Source organism: Perna viridis, chromosome 15 (assembly GCF_037379345.1).
Source record: "Perna viridis isolate PV_CMFRI_1.1 ecotype Kerala chromosome 15, ASM3737934v1, whole genome shotgun sequence".
NCBI classification, from domain to species: domain Eukaryota; kingdom Metazoa; phylum Mollusca; class Bivalvia; order Mytilida; family Mytilidae; genus Perna; species Perna viridis.
In genome coordinates, this window is record NC_142459.1 from 11534115 (window position 1) to 11543659 (window position 9545).

Below are 9545 nucleotides of genomic sequence, written 5' to 3' on the forward strand. Positions count from 1 at the left end.
GCTGATAAAGAAGGCCTTAAATTTGTATAGACTTTTTGATTTATCCATATGGGTAGCATGTTTAATTGGATTTTTTGGTTTACTTAGACCTGGCAATTTTTTGCTCACGGATAAGCATACTCCTATATTACGTATTGAGCAGATAGATAGCTATGAAAACGGATTTGTAATTACATTTTTTTTATACCAAAACTATACAATTTCGTGAGAGACAGCTTCAAATTGTGATGCCGCAGATTACAGATAATCCTCTCTGTCCAGCCTCTGCCTTATTACGTCTACTGAGCCTTCATGAAATACTAGGGTCTAACGGTCAGTCCTCTTTGTTATGTGAAAATGTTTTTAAACCTTTGTCATATGTGCGTTTTATAGCCTTTATTAATGATACTCTTGCAAGTGCAGGCTGTAATAAGAAGTTAACTGGACATTCATTTCGAAGAGGTGGGGCAACCTTTGCTTTTCATGCAGGTTTGTCAGGTGAAACCATACAAGATATAGGCATGTGGAAAAGTGATGCCTACTTGCGATACATTGACAAAGGCCTGTCCGACAAAACAAAAGCAATGAAAAAGTTTGGGGAGGCCTTGCCTAAAACTGCCCTTTGAATTATTATGGATTTTGATATATAAATGTTCAATTCATTATTATTATTATTATTTTCTTTTCTTTCTATTACCCTTTGGGTTCTTGGGTAGTTTTTATATGGTACTTGTAGTAGTTAGCTTACATGTATTAGGCTTTTTGCTTTATTATATACTTAACATGCATTGCTTATTTCATATATGTAATTGTGTTGTTTAATTTGTAATTGAATAAATTGTTGCACCCAGCACTTGATTTTCTTAAGTATGAGTTTTGAAGTAAAGTAGAATTTTGTTAAATTCATTTTTACGGAAATCGAGTCATGCCCGTCCGAATTTGTATTGTATTTTATTATTAGCATGGCCACATCCTGGCCTTTTTGCAGAAGATACTTTGCTTTGGCTTATTTTTGCAAACCCTCCCTCCCACACCAATAGTATTATTGGCTGGTAGCTGGCTCAGTTTTTTTAGCTAAATTTTTGCTCGTATTTTTGCTATTGCTTAAAATTTTGCATAACTAGGCTTAAATGTATAACAAGTGCTTACATAAGGGGTAGTTTTTTTATATGGTACTTGTAGCAGTTAGCTTACATGTATTAGGCTTTTTGCTTTATTATATACTTAACATGCATTGCTTATTTCATATATGTAATTGTGTTGTTTAATTTGTAATTGAATAAATTGTTGCACCCAGCACTTGATTTTCTTAAGTATGAGTTTTGAAGTAAAGTGTTATATTTATGGTGATTATCTTTGGTTATAAGAGACTGATATGGCTAGAATATATGTCATTATGTGAATGTGTGCATTTGGTAGAGATAAGGCATTGTTTAATTAAAATTGATTATATTTGATTAATTTGCAATTAAAATATTTGAAGTGTGACGTAAGTTTTGTCAATTATGACGTAAATACAAATCGGAAAGCAAATGTAACAAACTTCGCAAAGTTCAAGATCAGAGAATAATTACCGCCGCGAAAGCCTCGAGTCCAGACATTCGTAACCATAGCACATTATTATCCATAAATGTTTACACCGGTATCTGTTTTTGAAGAACTTGCCTTATCTTTCTGTATGTTCGTAAAGGCTAGAAACCACTATACTCGGCGTCACATAAATAACATACTGTTAAAATTTGAATAAAAATATTTTCTACGACTTTATTGACACCAACCGTCGTTTAAATTGTCTTAAATGACTTGCACATTCGTTTACCCAAACAGCTTCTCAAAAACAAGTCGCTTATTAGCTTAAATCACGCGTAACAAATCCTTACGGGAAAATCCCATACTAATATCCGCCATGTTGGTTTTTACGGGACGATTTGTTTACAAACGAAGTTCGTAAGTTCCCGTCGAACTCCGGTGACAATCGTCTGCTTGATCAACTTCTCGGTATTGTACGTTGTTCGCGTAAAATAAATCCGAGATATCCGAATAACGCCGAAGTGCATTCTGGGTTCTTCGGTTTTTGGACAAACCATTTAACAGTCATTCCCAAATAATGGGTACAATTAGATTGTAGAAACTGATAAAAATAAATGTCAACTGAACAGAGGGACAAATGGTATACCATTTTGTATCTATATCTGGTCTGTCAATTTCCAAAATTTCACTCGCACCATCAAAGCAGTTTTCAAGTTATAGAATTTTTAAGATGTTAAGGTAGATGTGAACGTTACGGAAGTTAGTGTTTTATAAAGTCAGCCTTAATAATTAAAGAAGAGGAACACATGATGTTTATCAAGGCTCATGTGAAAAGGCTTACATATACCACCATAACAAAATAATTAATGGTATTATTCTGCAATGTATAGAAAGAAATAAACAAATAAAATGTCTGAATCAAGAGAGTTTTTTTTATAATTAATTCATATTACAAGTTTGCAGTACTAGAGAAGTAATGAATTTTAACATATAAAAAGGTCTTATTGTATATTATTATAGTTTCATATTACAGCTTTCCAAAATGATCTAATAAATATGTTTTGAATTACTATTGCGCATGTTTCATGTGGCATATCCACATGCCCAACTTTGTTACGGAGGTTAAGAAAAAAACAGTATGCAAATGTTGATACAAAGTAACATTCAAATATTTATTGCGTACATTTTACAACAACTCACAGACAAGATACAAACTAGACAACTGTTTTTTTATATCAAATTATATGTATTTTTAAATTAAAAGGACCTTTTATGCAATAATCTCCGTAACGATTCATGAACATTCACGAGATTGTTTTATCTTAACTTAATATCGTTAATTTGATATTTCTTGTAACCAACAGTGATATTTTACTGGCCATATTAGACAAATTTATATAACTTGCAATGACATTAAGACGAAATATATTATTTTCAATTATATTTTCGTGTTACGGAGGTTATTTTTTCTCATTTAATTCACATATATTACCAAAACATCACAATAACATGTTTGGAATGACAAGTACATCAAAGTTTTTTAGGCATGTGTTTTAGCGAGGATCTCGATTTTCTTCAAGTCATCTAATGGGATGGTATAAGTTTTTATCCTTTTCCCCGATGGTTTAGGAGGAGACACAATAACACATAAAATGTGCTCCAATTTTATCCAGATTATGTCATCTTCCTTTGGCCATTTGAAGCTCTCCCCATATCGACCAGCCTGTGTCATAAACTTCACATTGACTTCTTCATCATTTTGATCTAAATCTATAACTTGTCCTATGTACCATTTTCGTTGGTACATTGCTGCAACCCAAGTTTCTTTCGAAAGTTTATCTAGCGCAACAGTCTCCTGCTGGTGTCTGTTTATTTCTACTCCTTCTAGATTTCTTCCTTCTCCTGTTTCTCCCTCTTGATCTGAACTTGCCAGAGCTTCTACAATGCCCTCGTTACCACTGTCCTTTACAAGTCGATGAAGCGTGTACCCTACACATGTTGATGTAGAAATATCAGCAATACATTCCTTACAATAGCATGACGTATTTCTTGTATATACTTCGGTTATTCCATTTCCTATGACATAGTGAATTTTGAATGTTCCTTTGACAGCAACAGGTGTAATTCTTTCCGACAAAATCTTCTCTGAGTTATCATAATCCTCCTGGTTGTAAGATATGTATTTCACTCTACTCCCAGATTCCCGAGCTCCAGTAGCCCATATCATAAAATCGTCTGCAGACTGAATCGACCTCTTGCCTTGCTTGACGGCATTATCCGCAGCTCTCTTGACACTTGCGCCAAGCCCGTCACATGGCCCCTTGCCATGACCACTTTCAAGGTAGCTCCATCGAGCTGACATTCCAAATTCCTGATCGTGCATTGCAATAAACTGGAATATTGTTTTATTCCTATACTGACTTGTCGGGGAATCGCTTAGGTAATGTATTCTTTTGAGGTTTGGATTGTCTTCTTTCATGATAGCTATCATTTTTTTAAGGATTGTGTAGACTGCTGTAGCATTGTGTGACAGAACATCTGAAGCAGCAACATAGCTCTGTATTTTGTTGTCCGTACCAGTAGGATAATAAACTACCATAGTATGCAGAGATATCATGGCAGCATTCCAGTAAGCTGATTGTACCTCTTCAACTGAGACACAGCCAAAGTTTTCCGCAAAATCCATCCATATTAAAACTTCATTCTCTGGAAGGTTTTCGCGAAGGGTTTTGAGCTGACTGTATTGGGTATGAACTCTATCAACGTGATCCCTGAATTCTGTCAGATCTTTATCAAATTTGACGCAGAAGTCTGCTTTTGTTACTGTTTCTTCTATTTCTTTAAACCTCATTTTCGTTCCATCTGGAACTCTCTTCCACTGAGTGAACTTGATTGTAGTAGATTCCAGCGAGTTTATCTGTTCTAAGATCTCCTCATTGATGGTGAACTCCTTGATGAGCATATCAGGATTTTTGGAGCACCTCAAGCCTACATTGTTTAGACCCTTTATTTTCAAAGCCAGGTTCTGATGTTTAGAGCACAGACAGGTTTTTCTGTTGGCAAAATCTGCGAGAATTATATGCGGTGGTCTTAACTTATAAAAGACCGTTCTCGACATCTGAATTTCTGGGTTTTCGAGCTTGAACTTTTCGTACAGGTTCATTACATAATCTGACAAAACATGCTTCTGCTTAGTTTCTTTATTTGTCGTTTTAGTGTCTTTTTTCCCTGGTAGTGTAGTGCTGTTATCTTCTCTCTCTAAGAATTCAATTACCACGCCCTTCACCTGTTCGGACATAGCTTTGCCTTTCCTCTCTTTTGACAAATCATTAACTTTCTTTCTGTTTACCCCAAGTGATCTACTCAAGGCAGATGCACACCGATATCTTGACATCAACCCGGACCAGACTGATTTAACCCCTTTCTTCTTTTTCTGCTGTACTGATGACCTAATGCTATGAAGTACTGTGTTAGAAAGTAAGAGTTGTTTTCTAACTTGTGCTGCCCTTTTCCTATCTAGCTGCAAGGAGTTTACTTCTGTTCTTGTTTTGCTTCTAGGGGTCATTTCATTGATAGGTATTCTTTCGTTATTGATAGAACTATCCAAACTTGAAATGTCTGCGTCCTCTGCATCTGTAGATGTCAACGTCATCGAGGGTTTCTTCTTGTTCAAACGCTCAATTCTTTTCTGTAACCTTTTATTCTTTCTTTCCAGTTCTGAATTCTTTCCTAACAGTTCATTTTTTTTCCTGTACGCTGTTCTCAACGACCTCCGATATGTTTTTCTCACTTGTTTTCCCTTGTTTATGTTGTTGATTGGCAATTTGACTATCATTGTTAATGAGGAGGAAGGTCTTGCAACTTCGATCGTATCATTTTTGACTCTTTTTACTTTCTTGTAATGTCGCTTTGACTTCTTACATAGCTCTTCTCGTCTTTTCTTTAATGCAGCGGGGGAAAGTAAATTCGATGGAATATATGTTTCTCTTTTCCTTTGAGCTTCTTTCTTGAGATATGTAACTGGGTTTTTTGCTTTTTGTTTCTCCCTATAACGTCTCTGTCTCTCTGCATTACTCAGTGGCATTGTCTGAAAATAAAAATAGAACGAAATGAACAGGCTTGTTTTCATACACGCACATGCGCAACTAATCTGGGGGACATGCATAATACTCATACACTCGCGTGCCCGCACCTACATAGATATTATAATGTATTTATACTCCACTATGAAGCATAGGCGTCAATCGATAATCATATATTTTTTTTCTATCCTCCGTAACGAAATTAAAAACCTCCATAACGGCAAATTCGAGCACTTACCAACATCGAACGTATATATCACAGTTAGTATTTCAATGTAATGACTATCAAGACAATGGAACAAAAAATATTCTTCGATTATCGTAACCATAGGAGAATTAAGTCTTGCCTGGAACAAATGATTAATTTTTTTTTAATTTCTATCCTCCGTAACGTATATCAAAAGTGTTGTTAATGAAAGGCATCAATATTTGATACTCATAGGTGGTAATTGATTGACTAAAACGGGATCTGTAACAATGTAAACAAATTTTTAATTGTTATTTTCGTGTATGCATGTTAAATTTTTTTTATTATTAGCATAACCTCCGTAACATTCATGAAGTCTCGAAAATCTGGATAATATTGGCTATACACCGCTATTGAAGTTGTGAAAGTCGTCGTATTTTAGCAAAGTTGTGTTGTAGAGTCTTATATATGAGAAAATGGCTGAGAAAACGTTTATTGTACGTTTTAATGTTTCTTGCATCATGGGGAATAAATGAGCAAACTTACCTTTCAAAAATCGATAAAAATATTCTTTATATCTTTCTTTTGTCGTGCTGTATTATTTTCAACAAAAGCTGTCTGCTACAAAAATGACTTCCGGCGGTGTCAACAGCCGTTGATACCGATAAAAAGGTCCGGTAACAACTGCGTAACGGAGGTTATTAAAACGGAGGTTAGGTTTATTATTATTAATTTGGATATATGCAACAATTTTCTTGATTTGCTTTCACAAAACTGATTCTTGAGAAGAATTATGTGTATTTTAAAGAAACTTTGAATCATATGAGTTGTCCCTGAAAATATGTTACAAAATTATGCGTAACGTAGGTTAGGTTCTTATATGCGACAATGGGAAAATACAGAACAAAAAGTATTTTTTTCAATTTTCATAACCTTGTAACAAAAGTTAGAGGTAGCATTTAAAAAATTAATATATCAACACTTCTTAAAGTCATATGAATCAGGTTTTCTTGTCATATGAATATTTCCTGCCCGTACCTCAACATTCGTTATGGTAGGTTATACGTTTATCGGCGACATTGATTTAGTTTCTTGGTCAAAGTGTATTCAACATCATGCGATGAAGAAAGTAATATATAATTAAAATATAATATGGTGTAAAATAAAAATGGAAAGTTTATATGAATTGGATGAAAAGAAGGATGTTAATTTCACACCTACATTTGGACTTTTTCTAAGCGACATTCGTATTTGGAGTGATTTCCGGATAATGGATGTTAAAATCACACAAAATTATTTACGATTTACATCACCACGAAATATAATTTTATGTTAGTATATATTCCAACTTCTAAGAACAAAAAAGAAACTTCTCCGAAACAAATTTTAAGCTGGTAATTTATGGAATATTGCCGGCGACACTGTAATTATGTAATTGTACCCATTATTTGGGAATGACTGTTAAACGTAAACAACATCTCCTAGCAACCCGATCACTGTAAACATGGCCGACTTTTTACAATGTAAATATTGGCACCTAGAATTAAAATCTGACCGGAATTTAACGATTCAATGTTTAGGGAGAAGCCGTTTGGCTAAACGAATGAGCAAGTCATTTAAGACAATTTAAACGACGGTAGGTGTCAATAAAGTCGTAGAAAATATTTTTATTCAAATTTTAACAGTATGTTATTTATGTGACGCCGACACTAATTCCACTTCCCATAGGCTTCTATACTCCAAGTCACCTCAGATTGTTTGCGGTTTTTTGCGTTTATTTTTGTAATTACTCGACGGTTCCTTTCAAAAACTTGCCATTTCATTCATGTCGTTCCGTACTACGATTCCCTTACAATTATTTTTCGTTCTCAGGGGCGTAGCCAGGCTTTTTTAGAAGTGGAAGCAACCTACGGCGAGGGGTCTAGGGGCCGCTCAAGCAGGGCAAAGCGAAGCCCCCGGAAGCTCCTCGATTTTAAGAAAATGAGACGTTAGAACATGCTTATAATAGGTCGAAAATTATGGTTTTCTTTACTTTTGAAAGATATAAATTAATGCAAATGTGACAAAGCTGTATTTTACGGTCTTTAGAAAACAATAAACACTATCTCAGGTTCTAATAGGTTCTTTATTCATTCAAAGAAAGTATAGTTATAAAACCCTGAAATAACAATAAAGATATTCTAACTATCTATTCAACAATTACTATAAAATACCTTATAAATCTAGTAATTATATATGATACAGGAAAAGTACAATTTTCCATAATTACCAAATATGAATATATTAAAAATGTATACGGTAATATCGGATCTGTTCAAAATGAGTATGATGCATTCTGATTGTAATCTATACTTGTTTTACATAGTTAAATGCACATCTTAAAGAATGCATCTGCACATCACAGTAAATAATATATTTGCTGTATTCGATCTTGTTTTAAATGTTGTGTAGTAAAAATATAAAATAACATATTAGTTAAGCAAAAGCAAATGTTAAAGCAACATTATACTATGTTAATAAACAAAACATAAGCAAAGCAAAAGCACACGTAAGTACAACAAAACATACCTTGCAGGTTTTGCAAAGGTTAGGTTTACAACCCAAGATAATCTGCTACATAGTACACAGTAATAACGTGCACTGTATCCACCTGAAGATATAAATATTAAGCTACTAAAAATCTAATCAAAAATGGACAAAAATATTATCTCCCTTGTCTATTTATCCAGTTATTTACATATTGAGTTTATATGCTTATTTAAGTATTAAAATCATAATCAAACACTCATTCAATATGATAAAATCCTAGTTAATGGTTTTTATGTCAAAATTATCATTTTAACCATTATTTATAAATTATTTACAACAATCAAATAATTTATATACCAGATTTAATTGATTTATCTGTATTAGTTACTTTATGCAGTTTAATATATAAGTTTAAAAGTTTATATCAAGTCACACACACTGTTCATACAATCAATCAGCCATTCACACTATGTCATTCATAACTCTCAATCTCACAACTCAAACCAGTTAAAATAAGGTTTCATAGGTATGTTAATAAAGGATTGAAGTAATAAGACTAACCTTCAAAAGAATAGGAAACTATCCATAATAAGAAGTCCAAAATATGAGTTCAAGTTAGACAAACAAAATAATGGCTTCCATCAGTCAAAACATATAAAGTCAAGTGACCAAAACAAAGACAAAGGATTCCCGCCTAAAATATGACACCACAATTCCTATCACCAAAACTGACCAATAGAAATAAATAACCAAAAGTACTGTTATAAATTACTACTCTGAAAATAATTATTACAAGATTAGAATTACTAAATTAAGACTAACTGCTATCAGGAGAATACTATCAGCTGAAAACATGAATACTATAAATTAACTGTAATCAGGTAGATTCAATCAGCTGAAAACATAATTTCATAAATTTAATTAAGAATAAAATTATTGAAATACTTAACTATAATTAACATGACAATTAATAAAAATATGTACAAAACTTGACTCTGCCACACAAATATACGCAACATGGTGACAAATTTCAAATCAAACAGAAAACAAGTATTACCAAAATGTCAAAAAAAACCTGTAAATTTGGGTATGTGGATATGCTTATTTCGGTGAGTAACGTCTGGTCACAGACAGACAAGTTGACGGACAGACAGACAAAGTGAAAACTACGTAGGTGACTTCTGTTGAGAACATTCTAGCGCATACACGGGACTTGGTGTAATTAATATATATTAAAA

At 33.5% G+C, this 9545-nt stretch overlaps 1 long non-coding RNA gene across 1 annotated transcript; it reads right to left on the reverse strand.

Annotated features, from left to right (window-relative positions):
* Positions 1–5302: 5302 nt before the first annotated feature.
* On the reverse strand, positions 5303–6540 carry LOC148596932 (uncharacterized). The gene is made up of 2 exons (XR_015918813.1): positions 6325–6540; positions 5303–5596 (listed from the first exon to the last, which is right to left on the reverse strand). It is a non-coding gene; the product is annotated as an uncharacterized LOC148596932 (long non-coding RNA).
* Between the last annotated feature and the right edge of the window lie 3005 nt (positions 6541–9545).